The sequence below is a fragment of the Echinops telfairi genome, unplaced genomic scaffold (assembly GCF_000313985.2).
Source record: "Echinops telfairi isolate 266 unplaced genomic scaffold, ASM31398v2 ScPeMD7_7472;HRSCAF=8510, whole genome shotgun sequence".
Classification (NCBI taxonomy): domain Eukaryota; kingdom Metazoa; phylum Chordata; class Mammalia; order Afrosoricida; family Tenrecidae; genus Echinops; species Echinops telfairi.
In genome coordinates this window covers 196,321-206,205 of record NW_022111376.1, presented here as the reverse complement: position 1 = coordinate 206,205, position 9,885 = coordinate 196,321, and positions in this window count along the sequence as shown.

Here is a 9,885-nt window from a genome sequence, read left to right as displayed (position 1 = left end):
AATGGTATACAGTATAGAAAGAAAGCATGAAATGAGATAGCATAAGTGAAAGAATGAAAATTGGATAGAAGTGGGCTGTAATCCACATGGTCAGCAGTTTGAAACCACCAACAGCTCCTTGGAAGAGAGACTGGGCTTTATACTCCCATAAATAGTTACAGTTTGGAAACCCACAGGGGGGTTGCTATGAGTCAGCATTGACTCTATGGCAGTGAGCATACATAAATCATCTAAGTCTACATCACTGATATGTATCTATCTGTAGATATAGATAGATGAATAGGTTAGATAGATAGATGGATCAGACTAAAAAGGAGAAGCCAGTAATAAAGACAGGATGAAAAAGGATAGGAAGAGGAAGAAAAGAAGGAAGTGGTACAGAAGACAGGAAAGCGGGCAAATGGGCAAAAGAGAGCAAGTGTCAGGGATCAAAAAAGAAACAGGAAGGAATGGAAGGGAAATGGAGGAGAGGCTTAAAGGGGATGAGTCCTCAGTTAAAAAAATAAAAGAGGGAGGGGATTTTTTTAAAGACATTAATATAATCACATACAATTTCGTGGGTGGGTGCTTAAAAAAATCAGTTTGTAAAATTTTTTTTGCAATACTTGATTTTTTTTTTAAAAATCATTTCACTCAGGGCTCATACAGCTCTTACCACAATCCATACATCCATCTATTGTATCAAACACATTTGTACATTTCTTGCCATCATCAAAAATGTTTTAACTATCTTACTAAGACAGATAAAATAGAATTTAAACAGGAGAGGCTAGTTACAAACAAAGCACAAAAGCAAGAGGGGTGAATTTCTTTTAAGGAATGAAAATATACAAAAAGAGGATCCAATAAAAAGGGAGCAAAGGAGGGAAGAGGAAATAGGAGCATGGAGAAGAAGGAAGGAAATGTAAGGTAGATTTGGAGACGGAAAGAAAGAAGACAGAGGTAGAAAACAGTTTCAAAAGTTTATTTCAGAGCTCCCAGGGGAGGTTCACAGGTCCCTAATTGGGGACAGGGAAGTCGCGCCACCCGGGAGTGAGGGGAGAACAGTGAAAGGGACGGGAGCATCCTGAGCTTCCGGGCAAGGTTCTGTGAAGTCCTGCTGTCCGGAAGAGAGGTGGAGAGTTTGATAGCCCTGGTCTGGGGGAGGAAGTAGCTGGGGAATTTTCCACTGCAATTTTGTTGTCTGTAGATCCGGGCCAAAGCAACCATGTTCAAAGTTATCTGTAATGGTCAGTCATCTCCACCTGGGCTGGAAGGCCATTGCAGGGGTGGGTGAGGCCTGGTCTTTTGCAGCATCCTTGGAGTGTTTTCACTAGCTCCAGGCATCTCTCCACTCACCCGCCCCGCCAACTCCTGCCTCTGCCTTGCAAAAGGGGGAGACAGAGAAAAGGGGGGAGGCAAATAGGGAGGCGGTGGAGAGAGGGAGGGAAAAAGGAGTGAGCAAAGGGTCGGGAGGTAAGGAGGTAGGCAGTGGGGAGAGGAAGGGAGGGGAGCAAAGATGGGGAAGTAAAAAGGGAAGAGGAAAAGAGAAGGGTGGTAAAAGAAGAAGGAAGGAAGGGGTGGGGAAGGTTGAAAGGGGAGAAGGAGAAAGAAAGAGAAATGGAAGCAGAAAAGGGGTCAAAGGTAAGGAGAAAGGGAACTAAGACTGGTAGGCAGACAAAGAAAAGAGTGAACAGGGGATGGTGCGTAAAGGTAAGAAGGAGGGATGGAAGAAAAAAGGTGAAAAGGGATGCAAAAGTAATAAAAGGGAAAGAAAGAATTGGAGGATGTGGTTAAGGACGAAGAGCCATTAGGACAATCAAGTACAGTCACAGTCGATGATTCACACCTCAATCACTACGTAAGAAGGTGGGCAGATTAGATGATTGAACAAGGCGAACCCAGTGTTACAGTTTTTTAATAGAAAGAAAAAATGAAAAAGGCAAAGCAGTAAAAAGAGAAAGCAGAGGAAAAGAAATAAAGGAAAGAGAGCGAGTGGCAAGGAAGAGAAAGACATAAAGAAAGAGAATAAATGTAGACAGGAAGGGAGATTGGAAGAATAACATGATAGAAGATGTGTCAAATGGGGAGATGATGTAATAGAAAATGGGTAAGATACAGGAAGAAAACTAAAAGGACAAAAGAGGGCAAGAGCTAGAGAGAAATGTCAAAGAGAGGAGCGAGAAAACATAAAGTAGAGATAAGGGGTGAATGAGGTATGAAGATGGAATGTGAAAAAGAAGGAAGGTGGAGAAGGAAGCAAGAAAGGGAAGAAGAAAGTGGCAGGAAAAGGAAAGAAGGACTGAGGAGGGAAAAAGAAAGAATCCATGTAGGTAAAGAGGAAGAAAGAGTGGGGGGATTGGTAGAGAGACATAAAGAAAGAGGAAAATGAGGAAAAAGAAGGAAGCAGCAAGGCAATATTAAAAATAAAAGGAGGATGAAAATAATAGAATTGAATAGAACCAATGGATACAACCATATACAAATGGAAAGAATGAGAGAGATGGATGCAAAGATAAACAGTGAAATGGAGAGTGTGAGTGAGACTGATTGATAAATAGAAGACAGTAATAAAAGAAGAGAGCATTAAGATCGATAATTAAGAAAAAGAATTAGCGAGATCAATTGGTAGATGGGGAAAAGGAGATAGATGATAGGTACAAAGTTACATAGACTTTTTAAATTGTATTGGGGGCTCTTGCAGCTTTTATCACAATCCATACGGATAACCATTTTGTCAAAGCATCTGTACATATGTTGTCATCATCTTTTCCAAAACAGTTTCTTTCTACTTGAGCCCCTGGCATCAGCTCCTCATTTTCCCCCTCTGTCCCCCCCCCCCACATCCCCCTGACATTTTATAAATTATTCTTTTTTCCTGTCTTACACCTACTGGTATCTCGTGTCATCCACTTTTTCTTCTGTCTGTCCGCCTGGGATGGGGACTATACGTATATCATTGTGGTCAGTTTCCCCTTACCCCCCCTCACCCTTACCCTCCTTATTGGGAGCAGCAGTTTATGTGTTCTGGACTTTCTGTGTTGCGAGCTCTTATCTGTACCAGTTTACGTGTTCTGGTATAGCCAGATTTGTAAGATAGAATTGGGGTCATGATAGTTGGGGGGCCGGTGGGAGGAAGCATTAAAGACCTAGAGAAAGGTGGTGTTTTTCATCGGTGCTATACTGCACCTTGACTAGCTCTTCTCTTCAAAGAGACCATTGTGACAGGGGGTGTCCAATTGACTACTGACGGGCTTTGGGTGTCCACTCTGCTCTCCCCCCTCATTCCTATCAATATGCTTTTTGTTTGTATTTTTTGGCGTGTTTGATGCCTGATACATGATCCCATCGACACCTCATGATCACACAGGCTGGTGTGCTTCTCAGCTAGATGTCCACTTGTTTATCTTTAAGCCTTTGAGACCCCAGACGCTATATCTGTTGATAGCCGGGCACCATCAGCTTTCTTCACCACATTTGCCTATGCACCCATTTTGTCTTCAGGGAACGTGTCAGGGAAGGTGAACCTCACAAAGTGTCGTGTAAATAGAACAAATTTTTCTTGTGTTGAGGTACTACTTGAGTGGAGGCCCAATGTCCATCTCCTACCATAATACTTTATAAATATATGTACATAGCTCTATTGCCCTCTCATTGTATATAAATGTATTTACATATGCACATACCTGTATTTAGACCTCTATAAATGTCCTATTCCTCCCAGTTCTTTCTTACCTTTCCTTTTACTTTCCTCCTGTCCCACTATCATGTTCAACCTTCATTCAGGTTTTGGTAATTCCTCGGTGCTATATTGCCCTTTTTCGAGCCCCTGACTCCCCAGGCCTCCTAGGCCCTCCTCGCTATCAATTTTAGATCACTGTTCTTCCCTTGTCCCTCCCTTTCCCCCATCTCCCCTTCTCCCATGTCCCCAAAGAACCATCGGTCCCATTGTTCTCTCCTCCGGATTGTTCATCCTGCCTATCTTGTCCAGATAGACATGCACAAACAGTAATACACACAAGAGCAAAGCATAACAAAAAAGAAGACAAAAAATTCATCAACAACAGCTAATACAACAAAACAAAAAATAAGGAAAAAAAGAAAAACCAATGGCAAAACCCAAAAAGCCCTCAAAGATTTCCAGGTCTGTCCATTGACCTTCATGAGTGTTTTCCAGTGGAGTCTGCTGGGGTGCCACACCCTGGGCCACAAGTCCACGTTTGTCATTCCTTGGGGACTTCCTTGTTTTGCTCATCTTGCTGCTTGGTGTACACCCTTAGTGTTCACCCTGGTGCGGTGGGGTTGGTTCGGGCACATCTCCCACACCATGTCCCCAGTGCTCTCCCTCTTAGTGCTATGTGTCAGTGAGGGACACATTGTGGTGCCCTATGGTGAGGCTAGCCCTCTCTGCATTGGCTGATCTGAGCAGGAATATTGTCCTCAGGGCTTGGTGGGTCTGAGTGTGTGCCACTCTCTCCTTCCCTCTTTGTTTGCTCCTGATTAGACGCGCCCCACTTCCTGAGCTGCAGCTTCAGGGCTGTCCTCATTGGTTACGTTTGCCAGCAGTCTCTCCATTCAGTTTATCCTTTCAAAGAACCAACTTTTAGCAACATTAGTTTTTTAAAAATTTTACTGGGGGCTCGTACAATCCTTATCACAATCCATACATCCATCCATGGTGTCAACCACATTTGTACATTTGTTGCCATCATCGTTCTCAAAACGTTTTCTTTCTACTTGAACCCTTGATATCAGCTGCTCATTTCCCCCCTACCTCCCCGCTCCCCCTCCCTTATGAACCCCTGATAATTTATAAATTATTATTTTGTCATATCGTACACTGTCTGACATCTCCCTTCAACCACTTTTCTGTTGTCCCCTAGAGAGGAGGTTATATATAGATCCTTTTAATCGGTTCCCCTCTTTACCCCACCTTCCCTCCACCCTCCAGGTATTGCCACTCTTACCACTGGTTCTGAAGGGATCATCTGTCCTGGATTCCCTGTGTTTCCATTTCCTATCTGTACCAGTGTACATCCTCTGGTCTAGCCAGATTTGTAAGGTAGAATTGGGATCATGATAGTGGGTAAGGGGATGTCAAGTTGCTTTGGTCTCCACTCTGCATTCACCCTCATCTATAATGATATGATTTTTTGTTCTTTGAAGCTGGATACCTGATCCCTTTGGCACCTCGTGATCGCACATGCTGGAGTGATTCTTCCATGTGGGCTTTGTGGCTTCTGAGCTAGATGGCTGCTTGTTTACCTTCAAGCCTTTAAGACCCCAGATGCTATATCTTTTGATAGCCGGGCACCATCAGCTTTCTTCATCACATGTGCTTATGCACATTTGTCTTCAATGATCATATCGAGCAGGTGGGCACCCAGTGATATGATTTTTTGTTCTTTGATGCCTGATACCTGGTCCCTTCTACATCTTGTGGTCACACGGGATGGTGGTCTTCTTCCATGTGGGCTTTGTTGCTTCTGAGCTTGATGGCTGCTTGTTTACCTGCAAGACTTTAAGACATAGATGCTATATCTTTTGATAGCCAGGCACCATCTTTCTTCATCACATTTGCTTATGCACATATTTGTCTTCAGTGATCATGTTGGGGAGGTGCTCATCATGGAACGCCAATTTAATAGAACACAGTGTTCTTGCATTAAGTAAGTACTTGAGTGTAGGTCCAAGCAGCATTACTTTTTCCCATAGTTTTCTTATTTTCCCGCTTCTGAATCTTGGCCCTGATTTTCATTTTTTTTCTTTTCTTTTGCTATTAGTTGGATTGTCCTGTTGACTCTTCTCTGGTTGCTGTAAATTTTGTGGCAGCATATTAATCATAAGTCCCTCTTCCTTTTTAATGTGTGCATGTACTGCTATGAAACTTCCTCTGATAACTGCCTTGGCTGTGTCCCATCAGTTTTGGTAAGTCATGTTCTCATTCTCGTTGGTTTCTAAAATTTTTTCTAATTTCATCTCTGATCTGGGCCAGTACACACTCCTTTTGCAATAGAGAGTTATTCATCCTCCAATGGTTTTCTCTTGTATTCCTCATCTTCCTTTTATTGATTTCTAGCCTTGTGGCACAGTGTTCAGAGAGAGAGGTCTGTATGATATCAATGTGCTTAAATTTATGTAGATTAGCCTTATGCCCCAGCATGTGGTCTATCTTCGAATATGTTACACGTGGGTTTCAAAGGAATGTGATTTTTTGCATTTGGATGAAGAGTTCTGTAAATATCAGGTCAAATTGTGTAATTGTAGTGTTTAGATCTCTAGCCTCCTCATTGAGTTTATTTCCCTGTGATCTATCTTTCTCAGAGAGCGGTGTATTGAAGTCACCTAATGTAAGTGTTGAGACTGAATTCTTTTTTCTTCTTTTGAGTGTTTGGTTGACGTATTCAGCGGGTCTCTCATTCGGGGAATATATGTTTAAAATGCTTAGTGGTTCTTTGTCTACCATTCCCTTGAGCAATGTACAGTGTCTCTCCTCATCTCGTGTTATTGTTTGCACTTTGAGATCAATTTTATCCAAGATTAAGATTGCAACACCTGCACTTTTTGAATTACAATTTTCTCAGTACGGTTTTTTTCCAAACTTTAATTATCAGCCTATTTTTTGTCTATAATCTTGAGATATGTCTACTGTAGGCAGCAGAATGATAGTTTGTGTTTTCCAAGCCAGTCTGCTTGCCTCTGGCTCTTAAGGCCTGAGATCATTTCATTGATATTCAGGGGCATTATCTCCATCTGTGGACTCTGTCTTGTCATTTTATACCTCTTGTGTTGGATGTTTTCCCACCTCCATTTCTTAACCGTGGGTTTGTGTGTGCGTGTGTGTGTGTTTCATTCTTACCTTCTTTCCACCATGGAGACAATATTATCTTGGGTGCTGTTTTCCCATTGTTGGTCATTGCGTGGACTTGTTCTATGTGGCAGTCTCTTATTTGTTCTTGGTGAGTGTTGTTCTTCTGCCCATACTGGGTCGGCAACGATTTTTTTTGTAGTGATGGGTTTTCCTGGTCCAGGAAGACTCTCACTTCTCCATCAACCTTGATAGATAATTTGGCTGGACAGAGTGTTCTTGGGTTTGCGTTATTTTCCTTCAATTTTCAGAATATGTTGCTCCACTCTCTCCTTTTCTTCCTAGTGTCCGCTGATAGTTCTAGGCGTATTCTTATCTGTTTGTCTTCATATGTGACTGCTTGTTTTTCCCTAGCTGCTCTCATGATTTTCTCCTCTTCCTTCTAGTTGGATAGTTTAACTATATATGCCTTGGTGACTTCTTGGGATTCAGTCTAGCTGGTGTTCCCTCGGCCTCCTGGATGGTTCCCTGGTTTTAATTCATTAAGCTTGGGGAGTTTACCTTCAAGAATTCCATCGCCATTTTGAACATGGATTTCTTTGTTTTGCTTTCACCTGGTAATCCAATCATTCTGATGCATCTTTTCATAGCATCAGACATAGCTCTGAGGTTTTCTTCAGCTTCCTGATGGAATCATTTTACTTTTTTCATGTGCATTAATTTAATGTCTGCTTGGCAGTCCTCTTGGTCACAGGTGCGGATCTGTGGCTCCTCTTTTCGCTGGCAAAGCCCATGATTTTACTATTAGTTTTTGTTATCTCGCCCCTTAGCTCTTTTATTTCCCTTTGGTGTGTGCCCGTTGTCTCCACTATCATCTCATCCTTTTTCTGTAATCCTTCCCTCATGTCCTGTATGACTCTAAGCAGCATACAGAAGATGTTTTTCTGTGGGAGGTCTACATCTGTCTTTTCTATGACTGCTGTCAGGTCTAGTTGGTCTTCTGATATTGGATTTTGTGTCTCCTTTCTTGTTGAAGGTGTGGAAGCAGATTGCATTTTGTCTATTTATTGGAACTAGGTGTCATTTTCCTGGGCGTCACAGAGCCTTGGTCTCTCTCTTTGGGAACTTGGTATTGGTGCTTCTGCAGGCTGCCTATTGCCAACTTCCTTGAGGGGTTGTTTTTCATCTTTGTCTCGCTGGGGTTTCCCTCTCCCCTTGGCCTATGGGTTGTGGTCCAGTCACCCTCAGGATTTTGTAGGGGCTGTTTGAGGCTGTGTCTGCTGAGGTCTGAAGGAAAGTGTTGACCCAGGTGTGGGGGTGCGTAGTTTCAGGATTGGGGTGGGGTGGGGATTGGTTGGTCTGTTCCTGACTAGGGGCACTTCAGACAGAAGGATGGATGGGAAGGAGGTCCCTGCTACTTCTATTAGCATGCAGTTCCACTGCCCAGAGCACAGAGTGCATGGGGGATTGCACAGGGAAAAGTTTGAATTTAGTGTGGGAGACCTGTGGCCTTGGATGAGCTGCACGAGCTTCTGCCTGTGGTGGACACCTGGAAGTCCCGGAGCATTGAAGTGGGGTGGCAATCTCAAGATCAGGGAGGTGGGGTCAGAAAGCTGTCTGGCGGGTCTTTGAGGATCATTGAGCCAGCGTGGGTACCTAGCACCCAAAAAAGAGGCAACCACTGGGCCTGGGTCCTCAGACGTCTGCAGAGAGTGTAAGAGATGGGGTTAAAGTCAGCTTCTGGATCAGAGAAGTGCTTTGGGCTGTCCCAGGGATTGACCGACAGCCTCATTACCACTACTTGACCCCAATTATCCTCATTCACGAATATCCACGGAGGTACTGGCATGAGGTACCTATTTGGTCCTCATCCTGTCCCACTTCTCATATGTAGACATTTTAAGAATAGCTTCAAGGAGTGCAAAGCAGAAAAATGAGAAAGAAACATTAAAATTGTCAGAGAATAGCCCCTAAAAAGTGAGTAAAACCTACACTGAGAAAAGGGAACATAGAAATGGACATGGGAACAAAGGGGGGATAGGGACATTATGTTGGCTGGAGGGAATCACCTTTTTTACTGCCATGGAGTCAGTGCTGACTCATAGCATCCTTACAGAACAGGGTAGAACTGCCCCCTGTGAGTTTCTGAGACTGTAACTCTGTAAAGGAGTACAAAGCTTCATGTTTCTCCCATGAAGCGGCGGGTGATTTCGAACTGCTGACCTTAGGGTTACCAACCAAGTAGGCCATCCACTAGCAACCTACTAGGCCATGAAGACACCTTTCAAGGGAATTATGAGGGAGAAAAGAAAAGAAAGAAACTAGGAGAGTGTATAAGAAAGGAAGCATAGAATGAATAAATGGAAATAAGGAGGCAGGGAAAGAGAAAGAACTAGGGAAAGGATGGAAATAAGAAAAGGCAAGGGGGGAGCAAGAAGGAGATACATAGAAGTTACATATAAGGAATGAAATTAGGTTGGAAGGTTAGTGAGATAGGAAAGGGGGTGGAAAGTAAGAAGGGAGGAAGGAAGGAACAATGAAATAAAAGATTTTTTTCAAAGGAGGCATCAATGGTAAAAGCAAGAGGACAAGTGATATAGAGCACTAGAGTGAGCAAGAGAGAGCAATTAAAGAGCAAATTTCTTCTGACTAAAACACAAAGGAGGGGGAGAAGGAAGGAAAGTAGGCAGGCAAGAAGGGAAGCAAAATTTGGCAGACCAGGAAAAAATAAGAGAATGAAAGTAAGAAATCGGGATAGAGAAATGCAAGGAAAGGAAAACACAGGCAAGCAAGAAGGAAAAAGTGGGGGGAGGGGAGTATACATTATTCAAAATAATATAAACCTAGAGTGTATGAGAATGAGACAGAGACAAGGAGAAAGCTAGGGAAAATGAAGAGGAAATGCAATTAATTGAAGAAGAGAGAAGGGAAAGGAAGAGGCCAAAAAATCATGGTTATAAAAAATCCAGTAAGAGATATGTGTTCCTAGCAGGGGAGGGGAGTAGCAAGATCCCCAGGGAATGATGAGGGTGGACATTGGAGACAGGGCATGGTGCCCCAACAGGCTAGACTGGAAAACACACGTTTTTCTTGCTTGG